We start from the raw sequence: 20,374 nt of genomic DNA, 5'->3' as shown, positions 1-20,374 counted from the left end.
ATTCTGATTATTGATTGCTACACAACAAACCATCCTGAAACTTAGTTTCTTAGAAGAACCAAGATGTTATCATCTCAATTCCTTGGGTTTACCTGGATCAGCTTGGTGGTTCTGTGTGAATCATAGATCTAGCTTGTGGATGAATGTAAGTCTTTTGGTTTGTTATTTTTTCTTAATTATTTTTATTTATTCATTATAGAGAAGAGACAGAGACAGAGACAGAGCAAGAGAGAAGGGGAGAGGAGCAGGAAGTATCAACACCCGTATGTGCCTTGACCGGGCAAGCCCAGGGTTTTGAACCGTCAACCTCAGTGTTCCAGGTCGACGCTTGATCCACTGCACCACCACAGGTCAGGCTGGTTTGTTAATTTCTTTTAAGTTTTTTGTAAATATAGCTCCATTGTTGTCTTGCTTTGAATGATGCTGCTATGTATTTTTTTTTAAATGTGGTAAAATATATATAACATAAAATTTAGCATTTTAACCTTTTTTTTTTTTTTTTGCTACAGAGACGGAGAGAGGGACAGATAGGGACAGAGATGGAGAGGGACAGACAGGAAGGGAGAGAGATGAGAAGCATCAAGTCTTCATTGCGGCTTCTTAGTTGTTCAGTGATTGCTTTTTCATATGTGCCTTGACGGGGGTGGGGATTACAGCAGAGCAAGTGACCCCTTGCTCAAGCCTGTGACCTTGGGCTCAAGCCAGGGACCTCCTGCTCAAGGTGGTGAGCCTGTGCTCAAGCAAGATGAGCCCACACTCAAGCTGGTGACCTTGGGGTTTTGAACCTGGGTCCTCAGCATCCCAGTCTGATGTTCTATCCACTGCACCACCGCCTGGTCAGGCTAAGTGTACAGTTCATTAGCATTAAGTACATTCATATTGTTGTATAACCATCACCACCATTCATCTACAGAACATTTTTATCTTTTGAAACTAAAACTCAGGACTTATTGAACAGTAACTCCCATATTTCCCTTTCCTCTAGACTCTCAATCATTATTCTACTTCTGTCTACGTGAATTTGATGTTCTAGGTACCTCATATAAGTGGAATAATACAGTGTTTGTCCTTCTGTGTCTGCTTTATTTCACTTAGTATAATGTCTTCAAGATTCATCCATGACACATGCAGCATGTGTCAGAATTTCCTTTTTTAGGCTAAATAATATCCCATTGCACATATACCACATTTTGTGTATACATCAGTTGATGGATACTTGGGTTGCTTCTATGTTTTAGCTGTTGTGAACAATGCTGCTGTAAACATGAGTCTATAAGTATATTTGAGTTTCTATTTTCAGTTCTTTTGAGGCTGTATCCAGAAGTGGAATTGGTATACCATATGTTAATTATATTTTTAATTTTTTGAAAACCACTAACCATTTTCCATAGTACATTCCTAACAGCAATACACAAGGGTTGAATTATGATTGTTTTTCAATTCCAGTTTACATTTAGTGTTATTTTGTATTACTTTCAAGTGTACAGCCCAGTGGTTAGATAATGACATACTTTACAAAATGAATCCCTCAATATTTCAAGTGTCCACTGGGCACCATAGCATAATTATTACAATATTATTGACTAGACTCACTAAGCTGCACTTCATAGCCCTGTGACTGTTCTGTAACTACCGGTTTGTACTGCTAATGATCCCTCACCTTTCTCACCCGGTGCCCCAGCCTCTTCTCCCCTCTTGCATCCTTTAGTCTGTGCTCTGTACCTGTGATTCTGTTTCAATTTATTTTGTTCTTTAAATTCCACATCTAAGTGAAATCATATGGTATTTGCCATTCTCTGTCTGATTTATGTCACTATTAGTGCCTTTCTTCTCTTTCTTTTTTAAAATAGTTTTTTCTTTCTTTCATGTGGTTTTCCCCCTTGAGCAGCTTTTCTGCTCCCCAGTGGTTTGAAGTACAGAGTATGGGAGATGGCTCACTGATTTAATGTTTATTGCTTTTACTTTTTTTATTTATTGATTTTTAGAGAGAAAGGAAGAGAGAGAGTGACACATCGACTTGTTGTTCCACTTATTCATGCTATTACTGGTTAATTCTTGTATGTGCCCTGACCAGGGTCAAACCCACAACCTCAGTATGTTGGGATGACACTTGAACCAACTGAGCTATCCTAGGCCAGGGCATTTTTTGTTTGTTTTTTTGTTTATTTTTTAAAGTGAGAGGAGAGGAGATAGACTCCCACCTGCACCCCAACTGGGATCCACTCAGCAACCCCCATCTTGAGTTGATGCTCAAATCAGCTGAACTATCCTCAGTGCTCAGGCCAACCCTGGGACCAACTGAGCTATCCTCAGCACCTGACCTGTGGCTGACGCTCAAACCAGTGGAGCCACTGGCTGCGGGAGATGAAGAGACAGAAGGGGGAGAGAGAGGGGATGAGAAGCTGATGGTCACTTCTCATGTGTGCCCTGACTGGGAATTGAACTCAGGATTTGTTTAGTTGTGCTGAAAGGATGTATGTTTTGTGTAATTTATGTACTTGTCTCAGTAGAAACTTAACTCAAGTATTTAGCACTCTTCTCTTACTTGATGGGACTCAAACCCTTAACTTGGTTTCTCCTATGGTGAACAACAGCTGAAATCTGCACAGTTCCTTTAATCTTCCAGCTGTCAGTATGCAGTTGAGCTCCATTTTCTTGCCTTATGTACTCAAAGTATTCAACCAAAAATTTTAAGAGGAGCTTATATGTAGATTTAGTGTTTCATACTTTGTTGTTCCCACCCTTCTAGGATTTTGCCCTACAGTTTCCAGGAAGTTTGAAAGCCACAGACTCTTGATCTGCTGCCTGTTTGCTACGTGGACTAGGGAGTGTCCTCATTTCAAGATGAAAGCCAGTTAAATACAGGTCTCACCCAGGGTGTGTCTGACCACTTTGGTTGCAGTGTCTTCAGATAGTTGCTCCTTATATTTATATTTTGATTAGGGTTTATAGTTAGTGATACAAGCTATTCTGTCAGTATCAGAACCTAATGCTACTGGTTTTTAATTTACTGTTTCTTATTCTGTTTAAAAACATTCTTTTGTTTTCTTCAGTTTCTGTTTTTCTTTTCCTACTTTCAGGAGTTGAAGACAAGTGAAAACAATTAGTTGTTTTTTCTTGTTTGCTTGTTTTTTTTATCTCTATACATTTATGGAATCTTAGAAGTGTGAAAAGGGGCTTTCATGTTTGTTTGTTGGGATTATGAATTGGTATACTTTTGGAGGGTAATTGGCAGTATAAACGTGGGTTCAATATTAAGCCCCATATTTCCACTCCTTTAACACTCATTCAAATATACTACATGGCCCTGACCTGTGATGGCACAGTGGATAAAGCATTGACATGGAATGTTAAGCTCACAGGTTCGAAACTCTGAGCTTGCCTGGTCAAGGCATGTACAACAAGGAACTACTATGAATTGATGCTTCCTACTTCTCCCCCTCTTCTCCCTCTCTTCTCACTCTTTAAAAATAAATAAGTAAATACATGTGTGCAGAAAGGTATTGCTCATTATCTTGTTGGTGATAAACACTAGAAGTTGTCAATTGACAGAGGAATACATTGTTTAAAAAATGTGGTCTGCTGGTGGAAACAATATGACAGTTATAAAAAGAATGGAATTAAGTCTGTGAATACTGGTATACAAATAGCCCCAAGATATTAAAGGAAAATAAGTCAAAGAACAATACAGATGGTTTTTATTTATGGGAAAATAACATTATTTGTATGTGTACACAAATATGAATGAAAATGAAGAGATAAAGGTATAAATCAAAGAGTAGTCACGAAACAGTTAACAGTGGTTATCCTGGGGAGAGGGCCTGGGGCAGAGAGCAGAAGGAGACTAGATCTTTTTCTTTCTAATCTTCAGACTGCTCTGGAGACTTTCTAACACTAACAAACATGTTACACGTATAGTTAAATATAATGAATTAAACCACAAAAATAAATTTCTCTTTTTATTTTTTTTACAATTCTAATTCTTATATCTGTTTTTGCTCCAGGCACTATTTCCTGTACATTAAAGAGAATTAATGTTTCTCAGATGAATAGCACAGATGGAGGAGGGATATTTAACATTTATCTTTGATAAATATCAAAATACCATGTTTTCTTACTAAATTAGAATCTTAAGAACTCTAAAGACCCACCAGAAAAGATAGAAATGTGATGCACACATTTACTAAAACATTCAAAAAAATCAATTTCTGGAAAATCTTTTACTCTGGTCAGGGCTTTCAGTTGGTAAGAATGTCATCACAATAAACCAAGGGTGTGGGTTTAATCCCAGGTGAGGTATGTACAAGAATCAACCAATGAATACATAAATAAGTGGAACAACAAATTGATGTTTCAAATACTGACAGGGTCTGGCCTGTGGTGGCGCAGTGGATAAAGCGTCAACCTGCAATGCTGAGGTCTAAATCAATGGATACAATTTTTTTAAAAAGGTCTTTAAAAAAAATAGAAAAAGCCTTTTGACTTCCTTTATTAATGATTTACAGTTTTATTTTTCTTTCTTGACCTCTTCATCCAAATTGTAATATTTATAAATTAATCTGAGTTGACATAATTCATTATTTCAAAACTGGTAATTCATTCTCTTGGCCAGTTTCTGTCCTTGGTTATTACTTTAGGTTTTACTGGTTCTGTTCTCAGTGTAGTGTTCTTTTGGGTCCTGGCTCCCCAATGAAAAATTACATACTTTTGACTTTTAATGAAAATAAAATCTCAAAAATGGAGACATTTGAACATCCTATGTGTATCATCTTGATTTAACAATTCTTAATATTACCATATTTATTGCATCTGGGGTTTTGGTTATTGTTTTGATTTTGGGGGTGGGTTGGTCATGTTTAATAATTTTTAAGTAAGTTTTTATTAATGGAAAGTTTCAAACATGTTCAAAAGAGGCAAGAATACAAGAATAGTATAATAAAGCCCCGGCTTTAACAGTCATCACCATGTAACAATCTTATTTCATTCTATTGTTCCACTATTTTCTTTTTTAATTGAATCTGTTGGGGTGACACTGGTTAATATAATTATATAGGTCTCAGGTGCCCAACTCCATGACACATCTCTGTATACCATTGTAAAGCCAGTATTCGCGGCTGCCTGGTCAATGCAGGTTAAGGTTTGATTCAGATTGATCGCATATAAACAATTGATGCAAGAACTGGTGGTCTGTTTTCCTTTATCCTAGCTTGCACCCGGCAAGTGAGTAAATATACACAGAAGGAAACATCTCCCTTTCCACTCAGGGCTCCCAAAGCCACTGACTCATCTTAGTTTTACTAGAATTGAAGGCTCCCACCTCTTTGCCACCATTTTGGCTGCTTTCTCTCCCCCACGTGGCCTCTCTCTGCCTTGCTACAGCATGGGCTCCTCCTCTTTACAAGAATGTGGCCACTCTCTCCTGGAACAATGTGATCTCTCTAGAATGACCTCCTAACTCCTCCTTTTAAAACTTTTCCTGGGACAACCCCTTCCTCTAGCACACATTAGCATAACCAAGCCCATCCCAAGCAAGAAGGGCAACTAGCTGTATCGTGAGGGCAGTGGCCATCTTTAACAATAAGGGTGAGAAAAAATAACTATGCCCAACAACCATATTGTCCCATTTTTTCTGAAATGTTTTATTCCAGAATAAAGCAATTTCATGAATCATCTGCATCCATAAATGCTTCTGTACGTATTTCTTTGAAAAACAATTACAGTACCATTTTTATAGCTCCTCAGATTAATAACGATGCATTGGCATCATCTATTGTCAAGGAAATGGCCTCAAAACTATCCTTCTACATTTAGTTTTTTGGAATCAGAAGAGTTTGGGATTAAACATGCTAAATACCTGGCCTTCTGGATGTTTATCCAGGGCCTCATGGAGAACCAGACTGTTAAATTCCTCATCGTGTCACCCTCTTTTTCAATTGTAAAATTGGAGAATAGGTTGTACTTCACTCATGGGGAGAGCATTTTCATCTGACACCTTTTCATCAGATCTACTTTCTGAGATATCTTTTGGGGATAGCAGGAAAAATGGCCATCGGGTCCTGGAAAGCCAGGGTAATAGTGAATGTTTCCTGCATTTCCACACTAGCTGTAGCAGGATGGACACATTCTCCTCTCTTGTCTAGACTGCCTCCTTGATACCTGGCAGAGTCCAGCTCTAGTCCTGAAGATGTAATTTATCTTAGTTGCAACTGGTTCAATTCATAACTTGGTCATTTACCAAGTAGTTAACTCTGAAAAACATAATTTTACTGTACAGGATAAAGTCTATATTCCTTTGTTTAAAACTTCTACAGCCTGAGAGTGATATCAGGGAAAGTGAAGTACGAAGCACCAGGAATCTGTCTTGTTACCTAGGCAACAATTATACTGGCAGAATCTCTCTGATGTAACTATTTTTGGAACTCGAATCTAGCTGAATGCTTACAGGTTCCAGGGTGAGGCTTGGAACAATCAAGAGTTTCAGCTCTTGGTGCAGTCGCTGCTACCCATCAGTCACCACAGCCCCATGGCAGACAGCTATGCATGTGTTCCTGAAGCAGCTTGCACATGACTTGTGGTAGCCAGGGTGGACAGTGAGGACCTTGTTCTCCAAATTTTGAGGCTCTGTGTTCTGATTGCTGATTGCTGCTTCTGATCATAGTAGTGGGCCACCATTATTACCACCCCTTCTGGCTAAAGTAGGAAATTTAAAGAACCAGGCACTACCCTTTCTCCCTCTTGACTTTCCCATTTTTCCCCTTTTAGGGGCCAGACATGTCAAGATATGACCTTCTACTGCATATACAAGGACATTCAGATAGTTATCATGCATGCTCATGGAATGTTACATGATCCAAAAAGCATAAAAAAGGCCTGAGAAAACAATAAGTTTATACCTCGAGGTGAACCCTGGCATAGAGACACCTACAACAATTTTATTTTATTTTTATTTATTTATTTATTTTTTTAAAAGCCTTTTTTTTTTCTTTTTTTTTTTTTTAATTTAATTTAATTTATTCATTTTTTTTAGAGAGAAGCGAGAGAGGGAGAGAAAGAGAGAGAGAGGAGAGAGAGACAGGGGGGAGGAGCTGGAAGCATCAACTCCCATATGTGCCTTGACCAGGCAAGCCCAGGGTTTCGAACCGGCGACCTCAGCATTTCCAGGTCGACGCTTTATCCACTGCGCCACCACTGGTCAGGCACAACAATTTTAAAACCTAGCAAATCCTGGAGAATCTTGAGTTCCTGAATAGTTGTATAATATGATTTTGCTATCCAGGTTTCAAAGAAAAAACCATGAGACATGCAAAGAAACAGGACAGTGTCCATTCAAAGGAAAAAAATCAGAAACCATCTCTGATAGGGTTCAAATGGTGTACTTACTAGACAAATACTTTAAAACAGCTGTCATAATTCTCAGAGCTAGAGTAAGACATGAACAAAGTCAAGCAAACAATGTAAGACCTAAATAGAAATATCAAAGAGATAGAAAACATAAAAAAGAAACAAGAAGCTCAACAGATTCCAAATAGGATAAATTCTCAAGAGACCCAAACAGAGATTCATTGGAATCAAACCCCTGAAAGCCAGAAGAAACAAAATCTTTAAAGCAGCAAGAGAGAAGCAACTTGCCACATGCAAGGGATCCTCTAATTTCTATTCAGAAACTTTGGAAGGCAGAAAGCAGCAGATTGATATATTCAAAGTGTGGGGGTGGAGGTCAGAGGATAAACTAAAAATTCTGTATTCATCAAAACAATCCTTCAAAAGGGAGAAAGTAAGACATTCCCAGAAAAACAAAAGGTATGCTTGCCTTGAAAGAAATGCTAATGGGGGTCTTTCAGGTTGAAAGAAAGGACACTAAGACAGTTACTTGAAGTCATATGAAGAAATAAAGTTCTCTAGTAAAGGTAAATAAATGGGCAGTTATATAATCTAGTGTTACTGTCACTTTGGTCTCCTGTACTTTTTGTTTCTTTGTATTATTTAAGGGACGAATGCATTAAAAAAAACAATTATTAGTCTCTTTTGGGACAAACAACGTATTGGAGTGTAATTCTGTGACTTTAATAACATTGACAAGAGGTAAAGATTGAGCTGTATAGGAGAATTCTGTATGTTATTGAAGATAGGCTGATATAAATTTGGTTTAGAGTGCTATAATTTTAGGATGATAAATTTAATTTCCATGATAAACACAAAGAAATAGATGAGAATATACACAAAAGGGAAGGGAGTTTAAAAGTTACTCTAAAATCACCTAAATACAAAAGACAGTAATGTAAGAAATGAATGACAGAAAAAGGGCTACAAAGCATGTAGAAGAAAAATAGCAAAAAAGCAGAAGTCCTTTTCAGAAACTCGATACATGATATCTATGTAGATTAAACTCTCCAGTGAAGACAATTTGGCACAATGTATAAAAACAAAAAATCATGATCCAAGTACTCAAGATATTTTGGTTCCAAAGACAAATATGTTAAGAGTAAAAGTATGCCAAAAGATATTTTATGCAATAATAACCAAAAACATAGAGTTAGCTAAACTAATATGAGAAAAAAAAATAGATTTTAAATCAAAGATCAGAAGAGGCAATGTAAGGTTCAGTATAGTAAGAAGGTAGAAACACACACGCACACACACACACACTTACATACTTCATAACACCCTGAAAATATATGAAGCAAAAATGAACAGAATTAAAGGGAGATATAAACAGTTCTACAATATACTTGGAGAAAACAATATTCCACCTCAATGAATAGAACAACCAGACAAGATAAGGAGAGGACTTGAAGACTGAATAAACCAACACAATCTAATAGAATTATATAGAACATTCTACCCAACACAAAGTACACTAAGGTGGGAGATTCTCTAAGACAGATCTGATGTTAAGCCACAAATTACCATATATATATATATATATATATTTTTTTTTTGTATTTTTCTGAAGCTGGAAACGGGGAGAGACAGACTCCCGCATGCGCCCAACTGGAATCCACCTGGCCTGCCCACCAGGGGGCTACGCTCTGCCCACCAGGGGGCGATGCTCTGCCCCTCTGGGGCGTCGCTCTGTTGTGACCAGAGCCACTCCAGCGCCTGGGGCAGAGGCCAAGGAGCCATCCCCAGTGCCCCGGCCATCTCTGCTCCAATGGAGCCTCGCTGCGGGAGGGGAAGAGAGAGACAGAGAGGAAGGAGAGGGGGAGGGGTGGAGAAGCAGATGGGCGCTTCTCCTGTGTGGCCTGGCCGGGAATCGAACCCGGGACCCCTTGCATGCCAGGCTGACGCTCTACCACTGAGCCAACCAGCCAAGGCTAATTACCATATTTTTTGCTCCATAAGATATACTTTTTTTCCCCCCAAAAATGGAGGAGAAAATGCCTGTGTGTCTTATGGAGCAAATGTTCTTCTTTTTTTTTTTTTTTAGCTGCTGCTGCTTCCTTGACAACTAGGACAGTATTTGAATATTAAAGTTTCTTCTCATTTGTTAATAACAGTGCTAATGGTTGTTAATACTGCTGTTGAGTTTACATTGTTGAAATATTATTGTGGTATATTTTATTAAATATTTTAACACACCATTTGGTTCAGAATACTTTTTTTCTTATTTTCCTCCTTAAAACCCTAGGTGTGTCTTATGGTCAGATGCGCCTTATGGAGAGAAAAATACAACCTGTCCCAGTGATTTAAAACGACAGATATGGACATTAGAGAAATGGCGCTGTGAGGGGTGCTCCCGATATCTCCCCCTGAAATTTCAACAAATTCAACAACTAGAGACAGAAAAACAATATCAGGAGCATCTGAAATACACATACACCAAACAAAGGTACGATTGGGCGAAAAGGTGGCTGAATATACAATCCACTCTGAAGGAAATAACATGGAGAACGGAGTATTCTGCTTTCCTCACTGACCTGAGGAAAGGCTGCTTTCACTTGGAACTGAGAGGAAAGGAGTGCTGGGGAGAGGGAAGAAACTGGGCTAGGGCAGACGATTAAGCCAAGGAGAGAGCACGCCTGTGGCTCAGCCTGAGATCGCAGACCTGGAGCTAGTGCGAGCGGCAGACTCCGGCAGAGGTGGTCAAGCAGGTTGCCTATAGAGGTTGGCACCAGAGTGACTTTGGGCTTTGTTCACTCCCATCTGTGACCGCGGGTGAGGTGCTAGTGGCTTTGACTGGTGACTCTGGCTTGGGTGCGCGCATTTGGAGGGGCTAGGCTGGAAACTGTAAGCGATCTTCTGCGTGGGCTGTAGCCAGAGTTTCTGTTTGGTCCCGGCTCCCCGACCAACAGCACAGGAAGTACACAAGGGCCAGGTTCCCTAGGCCTGGACCTGTCCGGGCGGGGCACTTCCACCATCCGATGCAGGTTACAAAGCACATTCTCATGGAGCAGACCTGCTGAAGTGGTGGGGGCTGGGTGCTTGGGGGGTCATGCAAGCAGCTTGCTGCGAGCTACCAAACGGCACAAGGGAAAAGCCTGTGGAGATTAGACCCGCGGAACGCTGAGGCAAACTAGACATACCCAGGGTCCCTTAGAAAGGACTCTGACCAGCAATCAGCTCCCTGCCCTGCCTACTTATGCTGGCGTATCTGGTTGACAAAGCCTTACCCAGAACTGTGCTTTAAGCATACCCGGACAAGGGAATTGGCAGCTCTTAGGGCCTCTTGCTCTACAGGCAGTGGCTGAGACAACTTCCCGCCAGCCGGTACAGGTTACAAAGCACATTCCCGTGGAGCAGACCTCAGAGAACACTGCGGAAGTAGTGTGGACTGGGCTGTGGGATTCCAAACAGTGCACAAGGGGAAAAAAGCCTGGGAGAGTAGACCCACAGAGCACTGAGGCATACTAGACATGCCCAGAGGTTCTTAGACACCTGAAAGGCAATTGGCATCCTGCCTTGCCTGCTTACGCTGGCAGCTCTGGCCGGCAAAGCCTTACCCAGAACTGTGCTTTGAGCAGGTCTGGAGGGGGGACTTGGCAGCTCTTAGAGCCTCCTGCTCTGAAAGCAGTGGCTGGAGTAACTTCACAGCTGGGTCCCTAGGCTGCTGGCTCAAGGAGGGACATGGGGAGAGGCACCAGGAAAACTGACTCTCCCATTGTCAGAGCCTGCAAATCCTGAGGCCTAGCTTATGTCATTGCTATAGTGGCACATCAACTGCAAATCTCTACTCAAGAGTGCCACAGGAGCTAAACCTGGGGTACAGCACCACCGGTCAAAAAGAAAAAAGAAGATAACCTCTTAAAACCGGGGGGGGGGGGGGAAATCACATTTTTTATAACTTTTTCCATTTTTTTCTTGTATTTTTCATTTTATTTTTTCCACGTTGGTCATTTTATCCTCTTTCTGTCTTATTCTTTCCTTTTACTTTTGAACTTCATTACTCATAGAAGTTACATTTTCCATTCTTGTTTTTTTTTATGAGAGTTACATTCCAAAAACCGTACCTCTTTTTTTTTATTTTTCACTATTTCTCATTCGATCATCATTCATAAACAAATTATTTTATTCTGAATTGAAATTTTCTTTTGTGGCATTTTGTATGTTTTTTACTTCATTTTTTTAATTTCTTTGTCATTTTCCCCAACTTTGACTCTCCATTCTATGTAGTTTTTGTTCCACTTACACAATTGAATTTTCATTATTTTACTGTATTTTTTCAATTTTTCTCTTTCAATTTTTCTCTCAATCAGTCGTCATTTCCAAACAAATTATTTTATTCTGGATTCAAATTTTTTCTTTGTGGAATTTTGTGAGTTTTTTACTTCATTTTTTATCTTTTTGTCATTTCCCACCAACTCAGGCTCTCCATTCTATGTAGTTTTTGTTCCACTTAGCACAATAGAATGATCATTTTTTCACTGTAATTTTTCAGTTTTTTCTTAATCTTTTTTAGTGTTATTAACAATACGACTCAAATTTCATTAAGGAAAAAAAATCAAATATCATGGATACAAAAGACAGAGATGTAGCTCAGATAGATGAGGAAAAATCTATAGAAAAAAATTTCAATTGCTTGGAAACCTTGGAGTTAAATGACAGAGAATTTAAAATTGAAGTCCTGAAAATACTCAGGGAAATACAAGAAAGCACAGAAAAGCATTTTACAGAGCTTAAAAAGATATTGAGTGAACAAAAAGAATACTTCACCAAGGAAATTGGAACTAAGAAAGTGAATCAAACAGATGAAAAAGTCAATTCACAAACTGAAAAACGAGGTAACAACTTAGCTGATAGAACAGGCCAGATAGAGAAGAGAATTAGTGACATAGAAGACAGGCAACTAGAGACACTACAGAAAGAAGAGGAAATAGACACACGAATTAGAAAAAATCAGAAAGCCCTACAGGAATTGTCTGACTCCATCAGAAAGAGCAACATAAGAATAATGGGTATATCAGAAGGAGAAGAGAGAGAAAATGGAATGGAGAACATATTCAAACAAATAATAGATGAGAACTTTCCAAGGATGTGGAAAGAATTAGAGCCTAGAATTCAAGAAGCAAACAGAACACCAAGTTATCTTAACCCAAACAAACCTACTCCAAGGCATATCATAATGAAATTATCACAAATCAAGGACAAAGAAAGAATCCTCAAGGCAGCCAGGGAAAAGAAGAATACAACATATAAAGGAAGGCCCATTAGATTATCATCAGATTTCTCAGCAGGAACTCTACAAGCCAGAAGAGAATGGACCCCAATATTTAAAGTTCTGAAAGAGCAAAACTTCCAGCCAAGAATACTGTATCCATCAAAGCTATCCTTCAAATACGAAGGAGAAATAAAAACATTCACAGATACAGAAAAGATGAGGGAATTTATCACCAGAAAACCCCCACTTCAGGAAATACTAAAAGGGGTTATCCAACCAGATACAAAGAACAAAACAAAACAAAACTACAAGTAAAAACTCCATCAAGATCACAATAAAAAATAAGATTAGTCTGTGACAACAAAAAAGGGGAGAGGACAAAGATTAACAGAAGCAAAGGGGGATGGAATGCAGAAGCACTCATGGGATAATGCACTACAATGAACATGATATGAATCCTTTCTATTACTTAATGGTAACCACCGCTGAAAAAAAATCACAGAAACCCATGGCTTAAAAAAGGAAGAAACAATACGTCTGATAAGGGGTTAATAAACAAAATTTATAAAGAACTTATAAAACTTAACACCAGGAAGATAACCAGTCCAATCAAAAAATGGGCAAAGGAAATGAAGAGACACTTCTCCAAAGAGTATACAGATGGCCAATAGGCATATGTGAAAATGCTCAACATCCCTAATCATTAGAGAAATGCAAATCAAAACCACAATAAGATATAACCTCTCACAAGTCAGAATGGAATTCTGCAACAAAACAACACAGAATAAGTGCTGGAGAGGATGTGGAGAAAGGGGAACCCTCCTGCACTGCTGGTGAGAATGCAGACTGGTGCAGCCACTGTGGAAAACCTTATGGAGATTCCTCAAAAAATTAAAAATCAAACTGCCTTGTGACTCAGCCACCCCACTTTTGGGAATATATCCCAAGAACACCACATCAACAAGTCAAAAGGAGAAATGCACCCCCTTGTATATGGCAGCATTGTTTACAATAGCCAAGATCTGAAAACAGCCCAGTTGCCTATCAGTTGACCAGTGAATTAAAAAGCTATGGTACATATACATAATGGAATACTATGGGGCCATGAAAAAGAAAAATTTTTTTTGTGACAGCATGGATGGACCTAGAAAGTATTATGTTAAGTGAAATATGCCAGGCAGAGAAAGAAAAATATCATATGACCTCATTCATCAGAGATATCTGATGAACAATATGAATTGAGGAGCGGAATAGAGACAGATGGGATCACAAGATCCAGAAGGAAAGCAGGCCAAGGGAAAGAGGATGATAGGCTGATAGGATGGGATGAGAGCAGAAAAGCAAATCCTGGAGCGAAGGTTGGAGGGTGTTAGGTAGGAGGACAGGGGGGAATGTACTGGGGAAAATAAGGGAGGGGAGTATGTATTCGGGGGGACACTTGAATCTGTGTAAACAGAATAAGTTAACTTAAAAAAAGGAAGAAACAGGAAAACAGTATGGAATACAACCAAACAAAAACAAATGATAGACAAACGAGAAAAAACAAACAAGACACAAAGCTATCAGAAAGCAATATATAAAATGGCAATAGGAAACCCTCAAGGGTCAATGATTACACTAAATGTAAATGGATCTAACTCACCAATAAAAAGACAATGTTGCAGAATGGATTAAAACAGAAGATCCAACTGTATGCTGCCTTCAGGAAACACATCTAAGCTATAAGGTTAAAAACAAATCCAAAGTGAAAGGTTGGAAAACGATTCTCAATGCAAATAACTTCCATAGAAAAGCAAGTGTAGCTATACCGATATCGAACAATGCTGACTACAAGATAGCAAAGGTAATCAGAGACAAAGATGGTCATTTCATAATGATAAAAGGGACATTGAATCAAAAAAACAACACTTCTAATTATATGTGCACCAAACTAAGGAGCACCAAAATAGATAAGACAGCTACTGACTGACCTAAAAATAAAAGCCATCAAAAATACAGTCATGCTTGGAGACCTCAATACACCACTGACGGCTCAAGATCGTTCATCCAAACAGAAAATCAATAAAGAAATAACGGTCTTAAACAAAACACTAGAACAATTGTATATGATAGACATCTACAGGATATTTCATCCAAAGTGCTAGAGTATACATTTTTCTCCAGTGTATATGGAACATTATCAAGAATTGACCATATGTTGGGCCACAAAAATAACATCAACAGATTCAGAAAGATTGAAATTATACCAAGCATATTTTCTGACCATAAAGCTTTGAAACTAGAATTCAACAGCCTAAAAGAAGTAAACAAACACATAAAAGTGTGGAAATTAAACAACATACTTCTAAAAAATGAGTGGGTAAAGAAGAAATAAAAGCAGAGATCAAAGAATACATACAAATGAAAATGACAATACGACATCAGAATCTCTGGAATGCAACAAAAGCAGTAATAAGGGAAGTTCATATCACTACAGGTCTATATGAGCAAACAAGAGAGCCCAAGTAAACAACTTCACATCTTAAGGAACTAGAAAAAGAAGAAAAAAGGCAACCCAAAACCAGCAGAAAAAAATGAAATAATAAAAATAAGAGGAGAGGCCCTGGCCAGTTGGCTCAGTGGTAGAGCATCGGCCTGGCGTGCAGAAGTCCCGGGTTCGATTCCTGGCCAGGGCACACAGGAGAAGCACCTATCTGCTTCTCTACCCCTACCCCTCTCCTTCCTCTCTGTCTCTCTCTTCTTCTCCTGCAGCCAAGGCTCCATTGGAGCAAAGTTGGCCCGGGCGCTGAGGATGGCTCTGTGGCCTCTGCCTCAGGTGCTAGAATGGCTCTGGTTGCAACAGAGCAATGCCCCAGATGGGCAGAGCATCGCCCCCTGGTGGGCATGCCCAGTGGATCTTGGTCAGGTGCATGCAGGAGTCATCCTGACTGCCTCCTCGTTTCCAGCTTCAGAAAAATAATAATAAAAAAATAACAGGAGAAATAAAAAATAGAGAACAGAAAAACTAGAAAAAATAAAACAAGGAGCCGGTTCTTTGAAAATGTCAACAAATTTGACAATCCTGTGGCAAGACTCACTAAGGATAAAAGAGAAAGGACTCATATAAACAAAATCCAAAATGAAAGAGGAGAAATCACCACAAATAACATAGATATACAAAGAATTATTGTAGAATATGATGAAAAACTATATGCCACCAAATTTACCAATCTAGAAGAAATGGATAAATTCCTACAACAATACAATCTTCCTAGACTGAGTCATGAAGAAGTAGATAGCCTAAACAGACCCATAAGGGAGGAAATAGAAACAACTATCAAAAACCACCTAAGAAATAAGTCAAGAGCCAGACTACTATACTAGTGAATTCTATCAAACATTCAAAGAAGACTTGGTTCCTATTCTACTCAAAGTCTTCCAAAAAATTGAAGAAGCAATACTCCCAAACACATTTTATGAGGCCGGCATAATCCTCATACCAAAACCTGGGAAGGATAACACAAAGAAAGGAAACTACAGACCACTATGACTACAGATGCTAAAACACTCAACAAAATGCTAGCAAATCTAATACAACATGTTAAAAAAATAATGCATCATAATCAATTGGGATCCATCCCAGAATCACAAGGATGGTTCAACATACATAAAATGGTTAACATAATACACCATAGCAACAAAACAAAGAACAAAAACCATATGATCCTATCAATAGATGCAGAGAAGGCATTTGATGAAATACAACAGCATTATATGTTTGAAACACTCAACAAAATGGGTATAGATGGAAAATATCTAAACATAATAAAGGCCAATTATGATAAACCATCAGCTAAACTCATAAAATGGCATAAAACTGAGGACTTTACCTCTAAAACCAAGAACATGAGAAGGTTGCTCACTCCACTCTTATTCAACGTAGTGCTGGAAGTTCTAGCCAGAGCAATCAGACAAGAGAAAGAAATAAAAGGCATTCATATTGGGAAAGAAAAATAAATGTTTCACTTTTTTGCAGATGATATAAAACCCCAAAGACTCCACAAAAAGACTATTAGAAACAATAAACCAATACAGTAAGGTCACAGGATACAAAATTAATATACAGAAGTCTATCGTCTTCCTATATGCCAACAATGAAACATCAGAAGACGAACTCAGAAATATAATTCATGGTTGCAACAAAAAAAAAATGCCTAGGAATAAACATAACAAAGAATGTAAAGGACCTATATAATGAAAACTGCAAAACATTGTTAAGGGAAATTGAAAAAGATACAATGAAATGGAAAAAATATTTTTTGTTCTGGATAGGAAAAATAAAGATAGTCAAAATGACTATATTACCCAAAGTGGTATACAAATTTAATGCAATTCCCATCAAAATTCCAATGTCATATTTTAAAGAAATGGAACAAAAAATCAAATTTATATAGAACTATAAAAAACCTTGAATAGCCAAAGTAATCCTAAGGAAAAAGAAGGAAGCTGGGGGCATTACAATACTTGACTTCAAATTATATTACCGAGCCACGATAATCAAAACAGCATGGTACTGGCAGAAAAATAGACACTTAGATCAATGGAACAGAGTAGAGAGCCCAGAAATAAAACCACATATATATGGTCAAATAATCTTTGATAAAGGGACCAACAACACACAATGGAGAAAAGAAAGCCTCTTCAACAAATGGTGCTGGGAAAACTGGAAAGCCACATGTAAAAGAATGAAACTCGACTACAGTTTGTCCCCTTGTACTAAAATTAGTTCAAAATGGATCAAAGACCTAAATATAAGACCTGATACAATAAATTACATAGAAGAAAACATAGGTACTAAACTCATAGACCTTAGCCATAAAGATCACTTTATGAATTTGACTCCGAAGGCAAGGGAACTGTAGGTAAAGATAAGTGAATGGGACCACATCAGACTAATAGCTTTTATACAGCAAGAGAAACAGAAACAAAATAGACAGCCAACTAAATGGGAGATGATATTTTCAAACAACTGCACAGAAAAGTGCCTAATATCCAAAATATAAAAGAACTCATAAAACTCAACAAAAACAAGCAAACAATCTAATAAAAAAATGGGAAGAGGACATGAACAGACACTTCTCCCAGGAAGAAGTACAAATGGCCAACAGATATATGAAAAGATGCTCATCTTCTCTAGTTATTAGAGAAATGCAAATCAAAACTACAATGAGATACTACCTCATACCTGTTAGATTTGTTATTATCAACAAGACAGGTAATAAGTGTTGGAGAGGCTGTGGAGAAAAAGGAACCCTCATTCACTGTTAGTGGGAATGTAAGGTAGTACAACCATTATGGAAGAAAGTATGGTGGTTCCTCAAAAAATTAAAAATAGCACTACTGTGTGACCTAGCAACTCTCTACTGGATATATACCCCAAAACTAAAAAACACTTGTATGTAAAGACACATGCAGCCCCATGTTTATTGCAGCATTGTTCACAGTGGTCAAGAGATGGAAAGAACCAAAAAGCCTGTAAAGAGATGATTGGATAAATAAGATGTGGCACATATATACTATGGAATACTACTCAGCCATAAGAAATGATGACAGGGCTCTTGGTTCCTGAGATTAGCATTAGAGAAGATAGCAGAGAAAGGCCACATGGAGGACACCACGAGAAGCAGCCAAGACGGTGGAGTGCTGAGTGAGAAGCCAGTTTGTGCAGGGTGAAGGATGGTGATGGGGAACAGAGGTAAATAAGTGTGATGAGCTAGAAACCTTTGATTCTAGGAAACGAATAAGTCATTAGCTTTGTGAGCACTGAATTGAGTGGGTTTTGGATCCCAGTGTGTGTTTTGCTTGCCCACTGGTTCAAGCTGGGATTAAAGATGATGGCCCATCAGCTTTTGGCTCCATTGTTTTATTACTCTCTGTCTGAATCCAACACGGACCTGCATGGGCCAGGCAGCTGTGTTGGTGCCATGGATACTGGCTTTACATTTGGAGTAGTATGGCAGGATTTAATTCATATGAGTATGGAGTCACCACCACCTTTGAGCAGTAAAGTAGAGGACTGGCTGCTGTTATGGTTCTCTATGGCTGTCCTTTTGGGGGCCCTAGGCTTGCTTACTTTTACAACCATGTGTGAGAAAACCAGGAGCTCTGTGGAAGAGGCTGCCTGGGACCTGAAAACTGAGCAGTGGAAGGAGCTGGAGCAAACATGGCAGAAAGAGGTGCCGACCCTGGAGCTGAAGCAAGCACCGGAGGAGGTTGATCAGGTTCATGAGACTCGTTTGAAACTGGAGCAGATGCTGGAGAAGAAATCACAGGTTTGTGAGTTGGAGATTGTCCTGGACGTTATGGAGAGACAGCAGCGGTATGATGCCATGGTTGAGGCTGGGTCCAGAACCAAAAGTTTTGCGAAGCTGAAGACCATGGCAGCCCAGGGCTCAAACAGCAGCGGGAGCTGGTGTTTTTAGTTCCTCTTTGGAGGATGAGGAGAATCGGGCTGGAGTGGTGATCCGCAGTCTCCAGAAGGTGAGAGGCCAGTAGAAAGTAATACTTACTATGTTCCTGCTAGGTCTTTGATTTTGGGACATAGCGGTGGGCGCCATTATGCTCTCTGGAACAGAGATGAAAATGCTGACTGCCATTGCCATGTGCTCCTTTTTAGGACAGTATCAGACCTGCCAGGATGGCAGGAATGAGGGGGGTGGCTGATGCCCCATATGCATGGACCAATTTTTTAGACTATGACCGGAATGAGAACTGGCTCTTTTGTTGAATGGACATACGGATTTTGGACAATGTGAAATACCCTGATGGGGGTGGGGGGCTGCTTTGCTGGAAGCATTCCCCTGCTGGGAATTTTTTCCCATGGCTAAAAAGAAGGCCGAGGACATATTACGGTTTTGGCAAAGTGCTCAGAGACTGATGAAATGGTACCTTAGTAATTGTTGAAATTGTGTGATTTGTCATGTTGGTGTAAAAAAAAAATGATGACAGGATCATTTACAACAACATGGATGGACCTTGATAACATTATACTAAGTGAAATAAGTAAATCTGAAAAAACTAAGAACTCTATGATTCCATACATAGGTGGGACACAAAAATGAGACTCATGGACATGGACAAGAGTGTGGTGGTTACCAAGGGGAGGGGAAGGGAAGAATGGGAGTGGGTGGGGGTAGGGGAACGGCACAAAGAAAACCAAATAGAAGGTGATAGAAGACAATTTGACTGGGTGATTGGTATACAACATAATCAAATGTCAAAATGACTTGGAGATGTTTTCTTTGAATCTATGTACCCTAATTAATCGATGTCACCCTGTTAAAATTAATTGTCTAGATAAAAAAATAAATAAAAATAAAAAGATAGATATACAACCTGACCAAGCAGTGGCACAGTGGATAGAGCATCAGACTGGGATGCAGAGGACCCAGGTTCAAAACCCTAAGGTTGCCGGCTTGAGCATGGGCTCTTCTGGTTTGAGCACAAGTCACCAACTTGAACCCAAGGTCACTGGCTTGAGCAAGGGGTCACTCGGTCTGCAGTATCCCTTCAGTTAAAGCACATATGAGGAAGCAATCAATGAACAACTAAGGTGCCGCAACAAATTGATGCTTCTCATCTTCCTGTCTGTCTATCCCTATCTGTCCCTCTCTCTTTCTCTGTCTCTGTCACAAAAAAAAAAAAAAAGAAAAATGTAAAGTTCTTCTCCCCAAATGAGATAAAGTTAGTAACCAAAGTAGACGGAAAATGAAAAAAAAAATAAAACAACCCACAAATATG

The 20,374-nt window shown here is 39.1% G+C and overlaps 1 protein-coding gene across 1 annotated transcript in view; it reads left to right on the top strand.

Annotated features, from left to right (window-relative positions):
• The first annotated feature begins 213 nt into the window (after positions 1-213).
• ZNF133 (zinc finger protein 133) overlaps positions 214-20,374 on the top strand; it is a 33,478-nt gene continuing 13,317 nt past the window's right edge. Inside the window, exons 1-2 of the mRNA XM_066387060.1 lie at positions 214-350; positions 9,629-19,114. The gene's annotated coding sequence lies outside the window, so the exon portion shown is untranslated. The remainder of the gene's footprint in view (positions 351-9,628; positions 19,115-20,374) is intronic.

The sequence above is a fragment of the Saccopteryx leptura genome, chromosome 5 (genome assembly GCF_036850995.1).
Source record: "Saccopteryx leptura isolate mSacLep1 chromosome 5, mSacLep1_pri_phased_curated, whole genome shotgun sequence".
NCBI classification, from domain to species: Eukaryota; Metazoa; Chordata; class Mammalia; order Chiroptera; family Emballonuridae; genus Saccopteryx; species Saccopteryx leptura.
This window is presented reverse-complemented; position numbering and strand designations above follow the sequence as displayed.